Source organism: Thermobia domestica, chromosome 14 (assembly GCF_964235325.1).
Source record: "Thermobia domestica chromosome 14, izTheDome1.hap1.1, whole genome shotgun sequence".
Taxonomy (NCBI): Eukaryota; Metazoa; Arthropoda; class Insecta; order Zygentoma; family Lepismatidae; genus Thermobia; species Thermobia domestica.
The window spans coordinates 157,125,698-157,147,467 of NC_137467.1; the positions used below are offsets into that span (position 1 = coordinate 157,125,698).

Genomic DNA, 21,770 nt, shown 5'->3' on the forward strand with positions numbered 1-21,770 from the left:
ATCACGACTTTCTTTAAGCGAACACACTTGGAAGTGTTTAAAAGAAAAGATTGAACACTGCTGAAGGTAATATTACTGAACTTTTCATAAAAGCAATTAGGACACAGATAATGAAAATATTTTTACTTCCACAATTTTTACCCTGTAACCAGACTTGGGTGATCTGTATCACTGCAGATGTATTAAAATGCTATTAAGGGGGGCAATTCCAATTTCCTTTGTTGAACTCACTGGTAGAACAACCTTCATAACGAGGAACTGCATAATTTGTACGGTTTATATAACATTGTTAGAGGCTCATATGGTCAGGTTGTGCAGCCAGATTGGAAGAAAGTCGATGTTTTCAAAATTTTACTGGAAACCCAATCGGAACAAGACCATTAGACAGAACTAGGCGCAGATGTGAAGGATCTGGATCTGGCAGAAATAGGAATATAGGCCTACAGTAGAAACTAAATCCAGTTGGGCAAACCCAGAAGTTGAATAGAGAAGTTTTGTGAATACGACATTGAATTTCCGGTTTCCATAGCGCATTGAGTTAGTTAGGTATTACAACCTATAACAGGGTGTCTACTAAAATTCCAAAATGAAATTTTGTGACTTTTTCGTGACCTTTTCTTTACTAAACCAAAAATAATCGTAACATTCTCAAGAGCGAATTTGGGTGCAAATTGGGCCGAATTTTCATGCACGCGATAGAAGCGTGCTTTGCTTGTGATTGGTAGCGTCTAAAGCCGACCACAGACATTTTTGGTAGTGAATTTTGACGTTTTATAGAACAAAATTTTCCAGTCTGTACTTATATTTGTACAGATAAAAAAAAATCGTGACAGAAAAGCTAAGTTTCATGCCTTTCGTGATCGACAGACACCCTGTATAAAGGATTTTCTGGTCTCACTGCCTGTTGGCTCAGTACTACGAGGTCAGTTCCTATTCCTGTTGCAACTAGCTTCTTCCACCAAAAGCTCGTTACAATTCAAGTCAATCCCCCATTATCCTAATGATGCAGTACATCCAAAAATTGTCCTCCTACGAAAAACTGGACTCGTTATTACGTATGCCAAAAATTGGTCACACGAAAGATAGTATATATCGTACGTCCTGAGATGATCTTCAAACTCAGCATAGTAATAGACCTTGACTCGATTAGTAGGCATGTGAATATTTTCCCGTACAGAACTTTGGTTCCACAATTACGGGCTATCGAAGTGTGGCATAGACAAACACAAACAAACAAACAATTGCTATTCCAAACACAAATACGTGAAAAAAAAAAAAAAAAAACTGTAAACGCTAATGTCAGGCATAATAAATGAAACGGTTGACTAGCGATATTTTAAACGCACTCATAATAAAAAATTTACTAAAATCAGGCATAAATGAAGTATTTCCGCAATAGAGAAGCTTACTAGATTATTATAGGGGAGACAGCAAGAGAAAGTCTCTGAATGCTCGTAGCAGCGTTGCCACTAGTCATATGTCAGAGCTTTTTTTCGATGCATCTATAATGGCAACTTAATTAATAGTGTAAGACAGTGACCGTGATTGGCAAAACTAGGCCCAAAGTAGGGGCTGCATTTTCCCTCCGCATGTGGTAATAAACTTCAGAGAACATCTCTTGGCCTTGCTATAGTATCACTTACAATAAAGTTCAGAAACAACATCAACAAACTTTGGGAACTGATTTCACACACACCAAAAAAGAAAAGTTCCACACCAACGTGGATGCATAAATGCGTTAATTTGGGACTATTGACCCTCGAAAATGGGTAAGAACAATCATGGTTGTAACTAGAAAAGGAAATGTGATATCATATAACATAATTAATATTTTAAGCCTAGATTCCATTAATATACCAGTGGATGTGGAACAGAGATTACGACAGGATCAACCCTGAAGCCTAAGAAATAATTCATGAGGTCTTCTACAAACGATATAGACGAAAATGATGAAATCAGTGCCCATTTCTTATCCACTGGTCAAGGTTCCTCCCAATTTTCGAGGGGCTGTAACTCCGAAATGAAGCATTTATGCACCCAACGGTTTCGTGTACGGAATCGTTTTCCGAAATGATGTGTTCTTTCGGAACACCGTGTATTTAATATCCGTATAAGAGTTTTTTTTTATTTTTTTATTTTGTTCGTCTAAGTACACAGGGCAGAACGTTACATTTTAACCTGTCTTCTCGCCTGAGCTATAATCTGTTTATTGCCGAACAGAATTCTTTCAACGTACCTCCGACATAGCTGATGCATTTGAACTTCACTTCTTGAACTGACTCACGAGTAAGGCATGACTATTACAACAGTTTTGCAGGACAATAGCGTATCTGTTTTCCTCAAGCTATTAAATACAGCTCCTTGAATTCTATTTAAAAACACATTCTTATAGACTAAGGTAACTATGTAATGTCATCCATGTTTCACAAAAGATTGGAAGTGACTTGTTTTCTGAAGTATTCATTATGAAGTTTCGTAACCCAACATAACGACTTATCTTTTCAACCACACGTGGGAGGGTAACATGGAAGAAATAAGTTCTTGTCTACTTCGTGCAATTTCTTTAAGATGTCCACGATATGGCTATCCCTTCCTGATGTCGCCCAGACACTTTACTGTTTGTCGAAACTCTCTCACTTTAACCTTAACTTTTCTTTTCAGGAGACTGTTATTGAGTGGAGAATTATATTTTAGACACAGAATAAACTTTCTTCCTTAAATGTCAAGTCTTAAGGATAATATTTATTCGGTACCGTACATTAATCTTAGTACTTGACTAAAAGTCTTTTCAATATTCACCTTAGGGCGATGAGAACAAAACCGGTTTTTCGGCTGTCAGTTTTTAGAAACAACGAATCTGTTCCCTATCAAAACTATCAAAACCGATTCGGCTTTTGTTAACCAAAAACCGGTTTCTATTTTACGACCTGTTCGGTTTTTAATCAAAAACGAGTTTCGGTGAACCGGTTTTGGATTAAAAAACAACAATGTAGGTGTTTCTGTTTTTATAGGAACCGGTTTCTAGTTTTATAAAAACCGATTTGGCGTATCCCTAATTCAGATCTCATATAACCTTGGTGCTTTAAAAGATCATTTAACTCTAAACAGGTTAAAAAAAAAAATACTACCTCTCATAGCACAAGCCAGGACTAGTGTCATGGTTATGTAGTCCTGCCATCTTGGAAGCAAGAATGTATGGTGGGTAACAGCTTATTCTGTGGAATATGGTATGCACAGAATTCATGCCTCGGTTGGGATTGTAAGCCCATGCAGTAATCAGCTCTGTCCATAACTTCGGCGTTTTATAAAGGACGTGAAACACAAAATTTAATTTACATAGCACTATTTGCAATTTCAAAATTGTATAGTTTTTTTTTGGGGGGGGGTTTCAAGGTCATATTCATGTACTCAATATTTTGATTGTGTGAATAGGCCGTTAAGAATAGCTCGGTTGATTGCTTTGCATTTTTTAAATTTTGACTTTAGCGTCCTTTTAACAGCGAAGTTATATGAGACATGGGCATACAGCCTGACGTGGGCTCCCTCGATGGGGGCACTCGGTCGTAAAAGTGTAAAAAAGCTTTTTCAGACCAGCCATCCTGAATGAGGTTTTCCTTGATTTTCCTTATTCACACCAGGTAAATGCCAGGATGGCACCTAGCATAGGTTCCATGAGGCCCCTTCCTTCCTTCCCTTTCCCCGGATAATGTGCTCGCCGAGGGACGTCATCCCTCAAACATGACGGGCTATGTGGCCATAAATAGTTACAAATAGTGTTTGTGTTAGTGGCTACTTCAGTGTAGTGTGCTTATGTCTAGTGTATTATCTCGAAAAGGAGAGTAAAGTTAACATTCGAAATTAGTGGAGGACCACTTAGTTAGTAGCAACAGGATCGGAAGTCCAAATTTAAGAGAACAAACTATATTAAACAGAAATGGTATGGAGGATCGACACGAAAGTAAATATTAAGTCATTGACTTAAAAACTATATAATACAGGTGAAACCAAATAGGTCCATAAGTAACAAAAACGTTGTCGATTAATCTAAAACAGGTGAGAAACCAAATAAGTTTTATAAGTAAAAACAAGTAAAAAATAAATATTAATCGCCAATGTTTTAACATAGAAGGGAAACCAAATATTTTCAAATTAACAAACCAACACAGGTGAAAAACATGGTTTCATTGTAAATAAACAAACAAGCAAATATATTTCTTTTAATAATGTTTTATTAGTAGTTGACATGTGACTTTGTGAATTTGTATTTTATGTATGTATGTTACGTATTATGTGTGTGTGATTTGTAAATCATGTAATAAATTTATTTATTTCAGTTATGGTCAATGAAAAAAAAAGAAGAAAATAGACCTGAGGTAGTTAGCCAGAACTCAGGTCCAAAAAAAAGCCCACCCCCTACCTATTAAAACAACAAGAGAGAGAGAGAGAGATCTCGAAAATAGGAGAGAGATTATTCAGAATGGGCAGTTGCGTCTGTCGATAAGACCAAAATATTTGGCAAAGGCAGGAGTGGTGGAGAAAAAAAAAAAAAAAAAAAAGATACTGACAGCCCAGAAATATAAAATCCTAAATTCTTAATGTGGGCTCCGAACCACGTGAACTTCTACCGGAAATCGAACCAGGGTTTTCCACGCCTGCTATATAGGATGACACTTATGGCCTTATGTAGAGTCGTTTTGATGCGTGATTAGTGCCATACTAAAGTGTTCGACTAATATATGTTTCATGCAGTAGTAAGGGCTTTAGTATGTCGCTAATTATACATCAAAACGACTCTGCACAAGGTGGCTAGTTTATATTAATTAATTAGTATTTACACCCGCTGTCAGCTGTAAGGCTATATAAAGATGAGTCGTACAGCTTGAAGTGTATCTGAATCATTGTAGTCTATTCGATGCTCTCACCGGGAATCGAACGCAGGACTTCGTGGACCAAAGACAGGCGTTCTAGGCACTACACTGGGGATGAAGGCAAGAATGGCTACATAAAGAAACTGACCACGGCGTCAACCATACGTGTATATTATTCAGATTTAAAAATAATACAAATACGAAAACACTGTTCAACACGTGCCGTTCTCTACAGAGAAGTGATAGCTGCTCAATTAGTGCTTATCACATGCATTGTGAGAAGCTGGATGTCTACTTAAGTATGTATTACGTGCTTGAGTAATAACGATAAGATACTACCATTAATTACTTTTGTTCCCGGACATGCTTTAAACCACTCGTACACGCAACCGCAGTTAGTACCTTATGCACATCCTTCTTAACAGCGACAGTCTCAATCAATCAACCCTGACAAGCTAATTTTAGAACAAGTTTATCACTCGCTGTAGCTACAGCTAAACCACGGCAATTAGATACAACTTCATTTTGAGAGAATATTATCCTTAAGACAAATAGTAAGTAATGACTATTTTGTCGTTTTTAACAGTTTTATTTTATTCCTTTTAGATTTTTAAACTATGCTGCTATGCACACATGTCGAAGTCTTACAGAACAGTTATGTCCGTCCGTCTGTCTGTCTGTCTATCTGTCGATAGATATTGGGGCAAAAACGGTAAGACATATCGAGAAGCTATATCTTAAGCTATGAATCGATTCAGCGTTCCAAGAATACGTTCTATCTTCTCCATTAATCTGTTACTCAATTCAGAATTAATGGAAATTAACTATTTCTAGTTCCAATGTTTCCGCCATTGAATAAAAATGGTAACAGAGACAAGCGGTTTTTCTGTAATCATTTCAGTGTTTCATGTTGAGAACATTCATCACCATCTGCAACACTACCAAAACCGGAAGTCGTTGAAATGTACTAGTACTTCCGGTTTCAATACTGATTTCCACAGAGCAAAACAGTAAGGAACATATAAAACGGATTTTGACAGATTCTGCGTCCTAGAAAGGCAGTGCCGGAATTTTGCAAACCGTAATCGGAGTGTGCATGTGAAAGGAACTAACCTAATGTAACGTTTTTAGCGACATCCTCATTTACACTTATACCACCGTCACTGACGCATCGTCTTCTCCCTACGTACGGGACCCTGGTGCGCTCCTGTCCTAACTCGATTAGATAGCATTCATTCTTTTCAGTGGCCACTTAGCAAGGTTCATTTGTGATTTTTACACTGTAGTTTTTATGGCATATCTTATTTCCGGACACAGTATATGCACACGAAACGATGGAGTCGTCTTAAAGTGAATGTGCACCGAGGGATTTTTGAGAAACACTTTCTACGGTAGTGATACTGAATTTCTTGATAAATGACAACATTCTGCCGTTTTTAAGCCTGAAAATTCTGGACATACTCTGCGCCACAAAGGCCGAACACAATCGAAACCGAGGCCACGTGTAAGCTTTCTACACTAGAACAGCAAGGAGAGCATTTTTTAAATTAGGACGCGCACGACCCGAGAAAGAATTTTCGTGATGACACAGAGCTCTGCAACAGCAAAATATACATTTTTTTGAGGCATCATTTTCTCAAAATTTTCGAGTCGGGACCAGAGAGTAAAAGTGAGGGGGGATACAGGACGACGTCGTTACCCCACTTCAAAAAATATATTTGGCGTCCCTCTCTTTGTAAAAAAAAATTACAATGGGCAAAGATAGGTCCAGGGTACGGCGTGACATTAAGCGTTCCCCTACCTTTCCAGATCCATTTTACCCCTGGCTGTGCACAACCTGAACTTGTCTCGTACGTGTCCATTTGTAATATACAGTAGCCTTACGACTTATGTAAGTAATGCGTTTTGTAGACACATACGTAACCCACATTTGTATTTGTTTTCAGTACGAAAATACATACCTAACTATGAAAAAAAAAAAAAGTGAAAGTGAAATTGAATGTGTGTGTTTATATCACGCCATAACTACTGAACCACATAAAATTATACTTGGCATAATTATCAACATTCGGCTTCCCAAGAACCTTAAGATACTAACTACACTGACAAATTTTGCAATAGGGAGTCAAGAGGGTGGGAAGAAGTGACGTAACTGAAAACGACCGATATTAGTACCCTGTCCATAATTTTCGACGTCACAGATAAATAGTGGCACTTCCAATGCCGTCTAAGATCAAATTCATCCCCATCCCACTGAGGGTGAGAAAGGGGTGATAAAATGTTTTCCATTGACTTATTCTCCCCGTGGAAAGAAGGGACATTTCACCTTATTATTATATACATATATATAATATGCATATTATTTACCAATATTATTTTATAAACGAAACGTCATGTCGTGGTATTTACACGGAATAAAACAATAAAATTATAAAAAAATACACAAAGTATGAATCATAGAGGTTCTTTTACGCAAAAAAAAAAAAAAAAAATACTATACACAGTCAAGGGCGCCCATCAGGGGGGCAAGGTGGGGCGCTTGCCTCCCCCCTAAGAGGAAATTGTACTTGGGAATATCGAAAACCTAATAGAATTTTTACATTAGTTACAGCAAAATTTGAAAATATATTTGAAACGTCGCTTATACTTGCCTCCCCCCCTTGGAAACCACAACATGGGCGTCCTTGTTTACAGTGTATTACTAAATGTTGCATAATGTAATGGATGTCACAGACAAAGAAAAAAAAGAAAGAAAAAAAGCTGCAAACATGTTCACACGCGTTAACATCCTAAGGAATAATGTTTATAGCATTTGAAGGCGCGTTTCGAGTACTTTCTATAAGCTGTTAGCAAATGAAAAGTCTGCGGTGTTACCACGTCGTTGTACACATTGTAACGCACAGCAACTGTATGTTGTTACTAAGAACACGTTATTATGTTTAAACTTAAACAAGAGCAGACGACGGAAGGAGAACACCAGGAGGACACAAAGAGGATTCGGAAGAAATACGAAGACGGCCGACCTCCCCTTCAAAGAAGTTGCCTATAAAAGAACCTCAAGAGGACGAAACCGCAGCTGACTGTTAACACCTGATCAATCACGTATCAATACCTTTCTCCTGAGGTCGCTATAGGCTACTGAGAACTCCTTTAAAACCCATCTCCTGAGGTTGCTATGAGCAAAGGAGATATCATCTAATCACCATTCTCCTAAGGCTACACTGAGTGAAGGAGTCGTCCATACTAAAAGACAAACTGAACCTTTTCCGAGGCCACTTCTGTGCAACAAGGATTTATTTTAACTGTGGAAATATTATTTTAGACCTAAAAAGGAAGCTTTGTAAAATGTTTATAAGACTTAATTTTGTAATAAAAGGTGAAAGATTTTAGTCCCGGACTTCATTATTTAGACTAACGAGTAAGAGTTACGTTCATTTACGCACAGCTGGTGCTGTAATGCGTCTCCATACCCACAGCCCCTTCAGGTCATAGCGTTCGTTTCATTCGTCTTGCCCATACGTCACCTGTGCTGTCCCACGCTTTAGTTGTATTTTTAAGATTAGTTACGTAAAGAAAGGAATACTGAACTCTCATTCTTCCTTTCCCGAAAAAAAATTAGCAGAAAAAGTGGCAAAACAGAAATGGAAAAATAAAATGGACACATAGCAAAGGGATCTATGTAAATTCACCCAACCGCGGGGCTGTGTAGCGTAGTCGCTAATGCTCTCGCCTTTGATGAGAGGTCCAGAGTTCGATTCTCGGTGGATACACTTGCTCGGAAAGGTGTAACAGCTTTCTCACATCTGTTATTGTGACTAATGTTTCCACACCAGGCAAATGCCGGGAGGGTACCTAAAATATAGGTCGCAAGCCACTTCCTCCCTTAACCATTTCTTCCTTTTTCCTCACTTTCCTGGATAGCGTGCTCGCCGACTGACGTCATCCCTCATACGTGACAAGCCTAAGGCCAATAGATGCCCGTATGCCCAGAAATATATACAGGGTGTTTCAATAAATGAAATTAAAAAATGAAATCTGCGTTTTACGTCCCACGTATATGCCGGTTAGGCTAAAGGAGACGGTGATAATGAGAGATAAGTGAAATGGTGGAATGAAGAAAGTGGGAGGAAACGGGAGAACTCCGAGAAAACCCACGAGCACGGTGTTTGTCCACCACAAAGTCCACACGACGCAAGCTGGGATCGAACCAGGGACCCCAAGTACCGGACGTGAACGCTCTACCACTGAGCCACTGCGCCCCCACAGGGTGTTGCAAAACAACACTGACAACGTTTGGGAGGTGATTCCTGACACCAAGATAAGACGAAAAGTATAGACCAACCTGGGTGCAAAAATGCTCCCTTTCGGAGTTATAGGCTGTCGAAAACATAAAAAAATGAACTTTAAAGGTCCATAGCTTCAAAACTATGGGATCTACCGTAGTCGGGTCAAGACTTCACTTAAGAACTAGTATTTCCGCTATCCAAATATCCATGTTTCAGAATCCTAAGGTACTTCCGCAACAATTTTTATAGAGGTAGTTGGTGAGTATCCTACTTCAAATTATATGACAGTAACCAAACTCCCTGTATAAAAATTGCAGCGTGAGTGCCTTAGGATTCTGAAACATGAGTATTTGGATAGGGCACATATTAGTTCCTAAGTGAAGTCTTGACCCGACTACGGTAGGTTCTATAGTTTTGGAGCTATGGATCTTTAAAGTTCAGTTTTTCATGTTTTCAGCAGCCTATAACTCCGAAAGAAAGCATTTGTGCACCCAGGTTGGTCTATACTTTTCGTCTTATCTTGGTGTCAGGAATCAACTCCGAAGCGTTGTCGTGTTGTTTTGAAACGCACTGTATAAATAAATAAATAAATAAATAAATAAGAATATGATTCTAAAACCATCAAAAAACGAATGCCTTTCTTCCTTAATTTGGCATTCTTAGCATTGGCACTATTGGCATTTTTAAAAGTAGTTTAACATCCTACGATTATGCTCGGAGGCTCAAGCAGACGATGATAATGAAATAGACGATAATGGGCGAATGATGAAGCCTGAAGGAATCGACAGAACCCCGAGAAAACCCAAGCACACTGTGTCCATTCACTTTAAAGCACGGATAATGTATATTGTGCGCGTTCTACAAAACTCATTTGATTTTAACGAAACGTGATCTGGAGGTAGATCTTGACTTACTTAGTCTTTCGGTTCCTGAGTTACGGACAATCAAAACTGAAGATTTTGAACTGAAGTCAAATCTTCTCAGAAAAATTTTACTCAATTGCTATTAAGGGAAAATACAAGAAACAAATCTGTTAAACGTTAAGTAAATGCAGTAGGTCTATGTACTTGTGATGAAGATTTTCTTATAATCAATGAAAGACGAATTTTGTGCTGCTAGTTCGTGGAACATAGGTGTAAAGTGATGAAAACATAATACACTCGTTTCTACACTGCAAGGCACCACCAGTAATTTACGAGGATGATTCAGGAAGTAATGCCTCCAAGGTGATACCTTTATTTGTGTTTGACAGATAGCACTGATATAAGTATCAGTGGAAAGTTTGCTATGTGAGCTACAAATGGTGGCATCATTTTTCAACATAATCCCCATTACGGGCAACACACTTGCAGCAACACAAAACAAGATTTTTCATGCCGTCGTTGAAGAATTATGGTGGCTGCTGGCGACACCATTTCCGAACTGTTGGTTCCACCTTCGCGTCACAATTGTAGCGTGACTCTTAAGGTGATCTTTAAGTTTGGAGAAGAGGCAAAAGTCGCAGGGCGCAAGATTCAGATTATAGGCAGGATGAGGCAGAATATGAACACTTTGCCAGCGGACGCTTTGTTTTCGGGTCGTAATGGTGTATCTACGACTCGTCGCCGACGATGAATGTTCCTGGGTGGACAACCTTCCGCAGTGAGAAATTCAATGACAACCCCCTGATTGCTCCATTATTCTGGAACGAGATGAGATAGGAATGTGAAACAAGTGACATTCTATAACTTACACATCAGTGCACCAATGACAAACAGTTCAGAGTGTTTGCAGTACTATTGGCCAAGTAGTGGGATTGAAGCCATCACTTTCTGAATCACCCTCGTACATATACTTTGTAGACCCTGTATTTCAAATAGTAACTTTTAAGGAATTTGGTTAACCAATCAAAACTTCTTTATGTTTGTTTGTGTCCGTCCGCAGGAAGGCAAAAAGTCTCAACAACTACTTGATAGATCACCATCAATTTTGACCAGGGTGTACTCAGAGGGTTAAAAGTTAAAAATCGATTTCGATGATCAAGGTGATACTCAAACCAAAAGTAAAAAAAAAAAAAAAAAAAAAAAAAAAAAAATGCAATCGTTTTTACGTTGATTACTATACAGCAGAAATGGTAACAGATATCAAGAAGGAGTTTTCTGCAAATCAATTAAGCATCCGAACAATACATTTCAACTCCATCTTTAACTCTCTACTAAAACCGGAAGTAATGACAGAAACTCACTACAACTTCCGGTTTCAATATTGATCAACATGGTGCAAAAACGGTAACACATGCCAGTAAGCGATTTCTGGAATCGATTTGACGTTCTGAGCATGCACGCCGACTACGTGGGTGCTCCGGGGCTGTAGCACCCACACAAATAATTTTATGGGTGCACCGCACCCGCAAGATTTTTTAGTTTGATAGAAACAAAATAAAATAAATATTTCTCATTTGCAACTATCAAAAAATAATAAGCAATTAAAACATTGAGATGGAAGTTAAAATTTCTTAACATCTAAAACATAATTGTTTGTCTCTAATGTGTTTCTGCGAAGGCAACCAAGCAACGCACTCCCCCTTTCTTGCCTGTTTCTGGCCTAGTCAAAAGCAGTCCTCACAATAAAAAAATGGAATTATATTGTGAATAGAATCGCATGTTTTCATATAACTCGTCCCGTCATTGATACGCACCCACATACATTTTTGTAAAATCGGCGCCGTTGGTTCTGAGAATAGGTATAATCTTGTCTCTAAACCCTCTATTCAAAGCAAAAGTGACAGACCACTTTCAGTTTTAATGTTGCTTGCAATAGAGCAAAAACTACAACAGATAATGAGAAATGCTTTTCTGCAATCAAATTATGCGTCCCAAGAATGTATATTTCAATTTCACTCTAATCTTCCTAACTATATATAAAACTACATGAACTGACTGACATAAAATACAGAGATACTTTCGGTTGAAGTGGAAAGTTGAAATTTGGCATGATTGTAGCCGTCCGGGACTAACCCATAGGAAAATTGTAAGAAGTGAATATTTTTTTTTAAAGTTTTAGGGGATCTAAAGAAGGATGAAGAAATTTCCCAAGGACTTCTTTTGAACCTATAATATCACATTTTAGGTACTTGGAATTGGAATGAAATTCGGTATGCTTGTACGTTTTCGTTAGTGTTACCCAAGTAGCATATCAAAAATAAAAATTTCCCAACTTTAGACTAGTCTTATGAGGAACTAAAATCTTTCCCATGTTATTTATATGGAACATCTTCTACACCCCAAAATGTTGAGACACTTCCGACACGATTAGAATCATGAAATTTGGCATGATTGTAGCCTTCCGGGACTATCACACAGGAAAATTGCCAAAAGTGAATATTTTTCGTTTTTATGGGGTCTAAAGGGGAGTGAAGAAATGTCCATGTTTTTTTAAACGGCTGTTTTCTTGGGATACGAAATCTTATCTTTTAGATAGGTGAAATAGGAAAAGAAACTCGAAATTTAGTAGAATTGTGGGTTTAAGAGGTACGAGGCTGTAGGTCGAGTAAACGCGGGGGTCAGACTTGTCTCTACTAAAACTCTGACATGTCGCGACAAAACGCTGTAACTTGAGTTACATTGTTTTGTCGCTATAAGCATTTTTGAATTTCCCGCCACCGATATTTATGTTCACCAGGCCCAGCATTGAGCTGAGTCAAATACTTTTGAAAATATACCAAAGACAATTTCGATGTAAGTAGGAAATTAGCCGGTCTGTGGCGATTTTACGGCTCTTTCTCTCAAAACTGCTCCGCAAAGTTACAGCGTTTTGTCGCGACAGGGCACAACTCTAAGTGGTAAAAATCTACCACCACTTTCTGTTTCAATATGAAATGACTAAATATCACGCCACAGAAACCAAACTGCTCCACGTACACGTGACAATGCTACTTGTTATTACAAGTATCGGTTGGCGGATTAATACGTCTCAATAATTATAATCCCATCAGCACACTTGACGGCACAACACGAGGAAACAAAAAAAATCGTCTCCTCTAAACTGAATAATGAAATCACAAACGAGATGGTGCGATCCTAGTGTTGTTTGGTTGATGGGATTCGCGAGAGGGAGCTAATTCGTGATCTCCAGTGACAGTGCACTCAAGTGCATCCGGCTCCTTTGTTTCTCACTCACCCGTGCTTGTCACCTTTTCTTACTTCTCCCACTGCAAAAGTTCAATCTACTTCACGGATCAATGCAGATTGCCACGGAATAAACCCAAGAACTCCATGTCTTCGAAGCAAACAGCAATTTACTGTGGCTTACAATCATATGTTTGAAACAACAGTTAAAGATGGTCCCGCGTAGCCTAGTCGCAAACGCTCGTGCATTTCGTGCAAGCGATCCCGGAGTCGATTCCCGTTGGGAATACTCTGTCGAAAATTCTAACAGCCTTTCCAGGCTAGCCATACTGATAAGTTCTTGCTAGGTTTTCCTCATTCGCACCAAGCACATGCCGGAATGGACCTGACACAGATTCTAGAACATCTGCTTCCTTCTCCATTCCCCGCATAATGTGCTCACCGAGGAGCATTATCCCCGATCATGACGTGATCCACGCCACAGGTGCTGATAATATCCAGAAACATGTATAAATAAACATAACTATTAAAAATTTCAAAACAATCTTTCATTTTGCCCCGGGAAAAATATGTTCTCTTTTTAGTGCAATAATGTATTGTAGCTTTAAGAGCAAGCATATATTTTAATAACGCTTGGCCCTAGCCATAGGAACTAAATATATGGCTCTGATTGGTTGGAATTATCCGTTTCTCGCCGCGTAACATACATATAGCACAAATCAAACGCCAGATGGCCCTAGTAGCCGAGCGTGCTAGTAATGAAAATCGCTTTTGGCGTGGCTTAAAACCCGACCCAAGAAAAGATTTTTTATTTTTTTAAATTTTCATAACAGTTTTTTTCATTTAAATAAGATGAAAATAATACTCATTTTCCCTTATACGCAATATATAATGCATAAATTGTGCTTTTCTCACCGTCTCACAGTGGGGCGAAAACGCAAAAAGCTGGCCAAAAGTAAAAACACGAAAGTTAGTAATATAGGAATTTTTTTATGTAGTTGGCTAGAGTGATGTTAGAAGGGCCCAAATCCATAAATAGAATAGGGTTTTTACTTTATTCCGACTACCTGAGCCACTCTTAAGTAGACCCTTCAGCAGGTCAAATACGTAGAGAACAATAGAAGAATTGTGACGCGTCCGTTGAAACGGTTGTAACTTTCGAACACGTTCATAGTTTTTAAATCTGTAAAGTTTTCCTATATCGTACTGGTAAGTAGAATAAGTGTATAAAGTGAAAAATTAATAATAATGATGTAATAATTTATAATTTGAATCGCAAGTCAGGCAAAATTTTCACATTGTTTATATATTTTATTAACTTAAAGCATTGAAAACAGTATGTGCACCCTCGTGCACCATGTTCATATTTTGTAGAATGGTAGTCTGAATATTAATTAATGCTATCGACAAAAACGTAGCTGCCAAAACGTGCCAATTACGAAGCGAGTTGATGTTAATTATTGTTCATTTAATGTTACAGCGACAAGCCGTTGCAGTTATCATAACCGAATCAAATACCAATAATTTGTCATTTAAGTAATAATACATTTCTAATAAATGAGAACGTAAGTAACAAGTAATTGTTCATCAAAATATGTGAAAAAAGTGAATGTTGTTAAAGATACATTGTGAAAATTACGAAGTATGTTGACATTCTTTTTATTCCGCCATTTTGGATCCGCCATTTTGTTTTTATCAACTTTAGTTGCAGAATCGTAATCAGCAGCCTCAATAACCCCTTTATCGCCACTTTTGAGAACATTTCTACGACTTTTTTGACTTTTCCAAAATTTTATTCCGCCATTTTGTTTTTTCAACTTTAGCTGCAGAATCGTAATCAGCAACCTCAATAACCCCTTAATACTAAATTTCATTCAATTTGAATATAGTTATCATATTTTGACCAGGTTTTTGCATTTTCGCCCCACTGTGCGTCTACCTAGAGATTTCTGATAGCCCTTATAAACAAAACATCGCTGAGCGAGCGAAGGGGTTAGAAGCCCCGCAGGGCTCGTTTTGTTCCACCTTGACACCCATGATATGGTGCAACATCGATGTAAAACTAACGTCACCTGCTTCGTTGTGACCACTTAAAAACAGTTGGCTAGGCTCGCGTGTGAAGAAAAGTATGCTAAGGGCAATTAGTGCAGAGATATTTATTATATTTATTTTTATCCCAACTGAAGTATTAAGCCCCCATGAACGTGTCAACAAAGTGCTCTATTGAATTAAACGTCCTATAGTAAGTACAAAATGTGCAATTTGAAAGTTATCTAAGCGTGGGAAGTTTTACCACTGGCATGAGCGGTAGCTCAATTCGTCGGTGACGAAGAAAATGAAATGAAAAATGAAATTGTAAGTTTTACGTCCCACGATTATGAGGGTTAGCCTAAAGGAGACGCTGATGATGAGAGATAAGTGAAATGGTGGAATGAAGAAAGTGGGAGGAAACGGAAGAACTCCGAGAAAACCCACGAGCACGGTGTTCGTCCACCACAAAGGGTGACGAAGAAAAATGGCGTATCTTGATTTTTATAATTTTACAGGGGAGCGACTCAAAATGTCTGGTTTAACGTTATACCGTGTTTCACATTTCAAGAAACGGCATTTTCTGAAAGTTCGTAAATCCGTTAATATAAAAAATGCAGCTATGAAATGTTTATAGCTGATAGATCAGCTTAAATAAAGATGGATGATGATCATAACTCAAAATTGAGTTTCCGAGTTACGCCACTTTGCCCCTTCATCGACGAATTGTCATTTTTCTCGTGACCCCATGAACGATATATTTCGAAGTAGTTTTACTGGATTCAGGACTCTCAAATTCATATGAAAAGCAATTACAATTTTACCTAAGCGAAGATACTTTTATACCATTGGCATGTGCGGTAATCCTACAAATGTCCGTCCATTATGACGGCATAAAATCCACAACCAGAATTTTTACTCATAAGGAAAGACCTGAAGGCAACTACTAGTTGTCAAAAATTCCAGGTTGCATCTGATTCATTTTCTAAAATTTTAATGTTCTTCACTCTCTTTTAGTTATTAACCAAAATTCAAACAAGTAGTAATGTCACGTGAACGCCACGCGAAGGAGTTTCGTTAATATGGCTTGATATTATCTCAAATAACACTAACCCTGGAAGTGGTAGTATATTTCCAGCATTTCCGGTTTCAAAAGAGAAATTCGAGTGAAAACAGAATATATTCTGAGGATGCTTAATCGACTGCAGAAAACTGTTTCTCGCTATCTATTACCGTCTTCACTCTATACCGATTAGCGTTAAAACTAGAAGTGGATTATTTCTGCCACCAGCTTGAACAGAGCGTTAAGGTTGGTTTAAAGGGACAAGTTTTGCCGATAGATGGCACTACAGTCTTCGTATCTTTCCCATGTATTTTTTACCTTTCACGAAAATTTACAATTTCTCTTGCAAATTTCAAGCTAGAGACTTCAAATTTTTAGACAAGGAACTTCATAACCTATTAAAGGGAACGATCCGTGCCGATTTTTTATTTACAATTTTCTTCATTGTTGAAATGGGTACCCAAACTTTTAACAATGAAACTGTTTTAACTGTGAAGAAAATTCTAAATAAAAAAAATCGGCACGGACTGTTACCTTCAATAGGTTATGAAGTTCCTTCTCTAAAAATCTGAAGTCTCTAGGTTGAAATTTGTAAGAGAAATTGTAAATTTTCGTGAAAGGTAAAAAATACATGGGAAAGATACGAAGACTGTAGTGCCATCTATCGGCAAAACTTGTCCCTTTACACTAACCTTAAGAGAAAGACTGCAAGCTAGATTGGTTAAAAAAAAAATGCTTCTCGACATGTTTTATTATTTTTGCTCTACGTAGATGAATATTGGAACCACACGTTGTACTAGATTTCTAACACTTCTGGTTTTAGTAGAGAGTTAAGGAAGGAGATGACATATATTCTTGTGACGCTTAATCGATTGCAGGAAATCGTTTCTCGCTATCTATTACCGTTTTTATTCTACAGTGATCAAAGTAAAAACCTGAATTAATTCGTTTTTTTTTTATCACTTTCGATTTGAATATCACGCACGTCAACGAACTCAATTCCCAATTTTTGACCCTCTAAATCCCGGTCAAATTGATAATTCTTGATTCAGCAGATAGTTCTTGAGATTGTCTCCCGGACAACCATGCAGAACTCACTTCCAAACATAAATTGCGAATTTGCAATCGAGGCTCGCGTGGACTCAGGTTTATTCATCAAGCTCGTACTCAATAATCTGAATAAGGCTCACGCTAACTCCAGCTATGGCTCGCTATGTTCAATAAGTTTTGCATTCTCTCGATTTCACGCTTACTAAAGTGCGACCAGTAAGAGAACGTATCTGACAGCTCGCAGTGACACTGCCACTACTCGCGTGTCAAAGTTTTTTTCGGTGCAACTGTAGTGGCAATTTAATTAATGGTATAAGACAGTGAGATCGTGGTTGGTAACACTGGTATCAAAGTAGGGGCTGCAATGTCACACCGCATGTGGTAAAAAACGTCAGAGACCATATCTTGTTGGCCGTGCTATAAACGATCCGATTCCCTACTGAAAATGAAATGGAATCTTTCAGTTTTACATCCCATGGTTATGGCGGCTAGACTAAAGGAGATGGTGATGATGAGAAATGAATGAAATGATGGAATGAAGAAAGTGGGAGGAAACGAGAGAACCGACGAATACAAAGTTCATATGTCGCGAGCTGGGATCGAACCAAGGACCCCACGCACCAGAGATTAATGCTCTACTACTGAGCCACCGCGGCCCCCCGATTTACTACCGTCGAAGGGACACCCACCTGTTCATCAACCTCACTAGGGCTCGGGGTTGCGAATTTGGACATCTAATGCTTGCAAACAGAATTCAGGCTACAGGTACTGTGGTGTTACTCGATATTAAGTAATTTCTACCGGAGCAAGTGTCTAGTTTTTATCTGCTATGCTTACTTCAAGAAATTTTCTCACTCTCGCGAAAACGTGAACTCTTTCACCGCTTCAAGTTAATTCCTGAGTAAAAATCAGATATATTTTGAACTCTTAACTCGGCCGATCTCTTCTAAGAATTTCAAAGAAGAAAGTTCTTAATGTCAATGACCAAACATAATACTAATGTAATTCAACAATGTTTGTACGTTCACCCCTTCATTAGCCTTTTGTGCGTGAATATGTTTTTATGTGAGATGAACATGTAATTTTCTCTTGTACTTCACAGTCAGAGCACATCAGCAGATCATTCTGTAGTTTATCTGTCAAGAAAACAGCAATTACACTGAAGTCTCCAAAGGGTTTTCGCTGGAGCGCAGCGGAAGGTCAGGGACCACAAATGTAGGTCAGGGTAAGCAGGTTCAGCGACTGAATGAAATAACACAACCATGGATCTCGTTGCAACGCCCAACCAAACGCGGAACACTTACCTTGTAAATAAACAACAATCAGTGATTGTCTGGCATTTGACATTGACACACTATCGACAACGGTGTGTAGGTGGTTTTGTGTGCACTGTACCTTCCTCAAGCACATATGCTTTGTCATCAAACTAATTGTCTTTCTTTTCATTAGTCAAGGCGTAATTTTCCAATTGGATTTGTAATCTTTAAGTCTTCCAATGAATACAGTCAAACAAGAATTTTAGGAATGATCAAAAGATTGCGATCTTAGCCAATAATTAGTGATTAGATCAGGGACCACAAAATTTTTGAACGGCCCCTAAATCGAGTTTTCGTATTTTCTACGGAATAAGAACATCATACTGAGTTAAGTGATAGTTCTGGGTTTGGCTACACTGTATGTAATTCTCCAGATTTTTGATTGAAATATATTGTATGTTTTCATCCAAAAATAAATATGTAAATACTATTAGGCTAATTTTCATTACAGTACAGACACAAAGAACGAATCTATAATTATTAGCAATAAGGGAATAAATAATTAAGAACAGTGTAAAAAGACCTAATCACCTACAAATGGCAGCATATTTTACCTTCTCTCCAACGTAATTTCAATGCAACGACTAAATTCAGTCAAATTTAAGAAGTTCGTGTTGAAAGAGTGTCGAAAGACAATTTGAATCAATAATCACAGGATTATTCGCCCATTTATTAAGCAGTACGGTTTACCAAAATTCAAATAGTTACGAATATATGAATATTTACCATGTACGTGTGTATATCCGTCCGGAACATTAAAAAAAAAAAAAAAAAAAAAACTAAAGAACCACTTGATGGATCACCATCAAATTTGGTCGTGTACGCAGTCAAAAATTAAAAAAAAAAAAAAAAAAAGAGCGTTGATGAACCTACATTCAACCTTAAAGTGATAGAAATCAACCACCTCCGGTTTTTATGTTAATCACTATAAAGCAAGAACAGCAGATAGCGAGTAGTGGCTTTCTGCAATCGATTAAGTGTTCCAAAAATACATTTCATCTCCATCCTTAACTCTTTACTAAAACCGGAAGTGGCAGAGATCCACTTTAACTTCCGCTTTCAATATTGATCTACATAGAGCAAAAACTAAGAGGAAACGAGAACATCCTAATGCTTCGTCTGGAGACTATATCAAGGTGTCTACTAAAATTCCAAAATGAAGTTTCGTCACTTTTTTGAGACCTTTTCTTTATCAAACAATAAAATTTAGTAACATTTTGCAATAGAGAATTTGGGTGCGAAATGGGCCGAATTTTCACACATGCGATCCCCATAGCAGAACATGCCGCGATCTGCGATGTGATCACAGAAAATTTGCCGAGCCCGTGCTGAAAAATTGCCAGAGGTAAGAAAAATAACCAACAGAAAAATATAAAAACATGCCTGCTATGTGTAAATGTCTTAAATACACGGACGACTCATACAAATATAGTTCGAACTGTTTTTTTTTTTTTTTTTTTTTTTTTTTTTTTTTTACGTGGCATAAAGTGCATTTTTAACAATCACAAGTGTTTCTTCTGCAGAAATTTTTTTGCAAAATTCCTGCAGAAAATTTTTGACTTTTAAAAGCTCATCGCAGAAAAACAAAGAAACTTCTGCCATCGGGCATGCGATAGAAACGTGTTTTGCTTGCGATTTGGTAACGTCTAAAGCCGACCATATACATTTTTGGTGGTGAATTTTGACCTTTTGTAGACCATTTTCCAGTCTATACTTGTATCTGTAAAGATTTTTAAAAAATCATGACCCAAAAGCTACGTTTGGTGACTTTTCGTTTACTTTCATGACCGTTTTCTGATTTCGTGACTTTTTCATGACTTTCATAACTGATAGACACCCTGTATACTGAACTTGCAAAGTGGAGATATGCCACAGTATATAAATACAAATAAGGTGATAATTGAGTGCCTATAAGCTTTCGAACGAAATAAATGACTGCGATAATTTATTTGCATGCGAACATGACTGAGCCAAACGAAAACTTGAAGAATGTCTACACTGGAAAAATATACCTGCTTACACTTAAAACACGTCGTTCTCATGTTCTATTCTGTGCGCGCAGTAATAACTTATAGATACTTCATTGCCAAAGGTGTAATAATAATGCTTCACACTGCCGGATTTACGTATAAGCTTTAACAAGCTATAGCTTAGGGCACCACTCGCTTGGGGGCTCAAATAAATTTAAGGAAAAAAAAACTGATTGTAATAACTTCCAAGTAACGAGACTGCATACAACTACAAGACCTACAGCGAGTTCAAACATGGTGCGATGACAACAAATTAGTAATAAATGTATCCAAGTGTAAATCTCTGTCTTTTACGAGAAAAAGAAATCCTATCACCTTTGACTATACATTAAAAAAACTAAATTGTCTAAACCAAGTACTGTCAAAGATTTAGGCGTTATTTTTGATCCTGAACTAAATTTCAATCAACACATAGATATGATAACAAACAGCGCATATAGAAACTTAGGTTTAATTTACAGAATAGGGCAAAATTTCTTCAGTGAGACAACGTTTACAACACTTTCTTTTACATATGTTAGATCAAAATTAGAATATTGTTCTACTATATGGATCCCCAATCATAAAAAATACTCTCAAGAAACAGAAAACATCCAAACAAAATTCTTGAAAATGCTTAATTAAAAAAAAAAAAAAAAAAAAATTATTATCTCAAATATTTTTCCTACAATGATCTAGTAAACAACTTTAATTTTCAAACTCTAGAAAAAAGAAGATGGATGTTGGACTTGTTATTCTTATACAAGTTATTAAATAATAAGATTGATTGTATGGAGTTGGTCTCGAAAATATCATTGCGGATTCCCACTTGCAAAACCAGAGTAGAGAATACAGGGACATTTTATTGTGCAAAAGCCAGGAGCAATATATTATATAAATCCCCTATGTGGAGGCTGTGTAAATTATACAATGATATTGTAAATAAGCTTGATAAACTGGATGTATTTAGTCTTTCAGAAAACAGGTTTAGATCATATGTGAAACAAGAAATTTTCTGTAGAAACAATTAAAAAATTTATATAT

At 37.5% G+C, this 21,770-nt stretch overlaps 1 protein-coding gene and 1 long non-coding RNA gene across 4 annotated transcripts in view; one reads left to right on the forward strand and one right to left on the reverse strand.

Moving 5' to 3' along the window:
* The window catches only part of ZnT63C (solute carrier family 30 member 1), a 281,272-nt gene that overhangs the window by 231,076 nt on the left and 28,426 nt on the right, over positions 1-21,770 (reverse strand). The window lies entirely within an intron of this gene.
* The window catches only part of LOC145670438 (uncharacterized), an 84,645-nt gene continuing 68,139 nt past the window's right edge, over positions 5,265-21,770 (forward strand). Inside the window, exon 1 of the long non-coding RNA XR_014128319.1 lies at positions 5,265-5,422. This is a non-coding gene — a long non-coding RNA (uncharacterized LOC145670438). The remainder of the gene's footprint in view (positions 5,423-21,770) is intronic.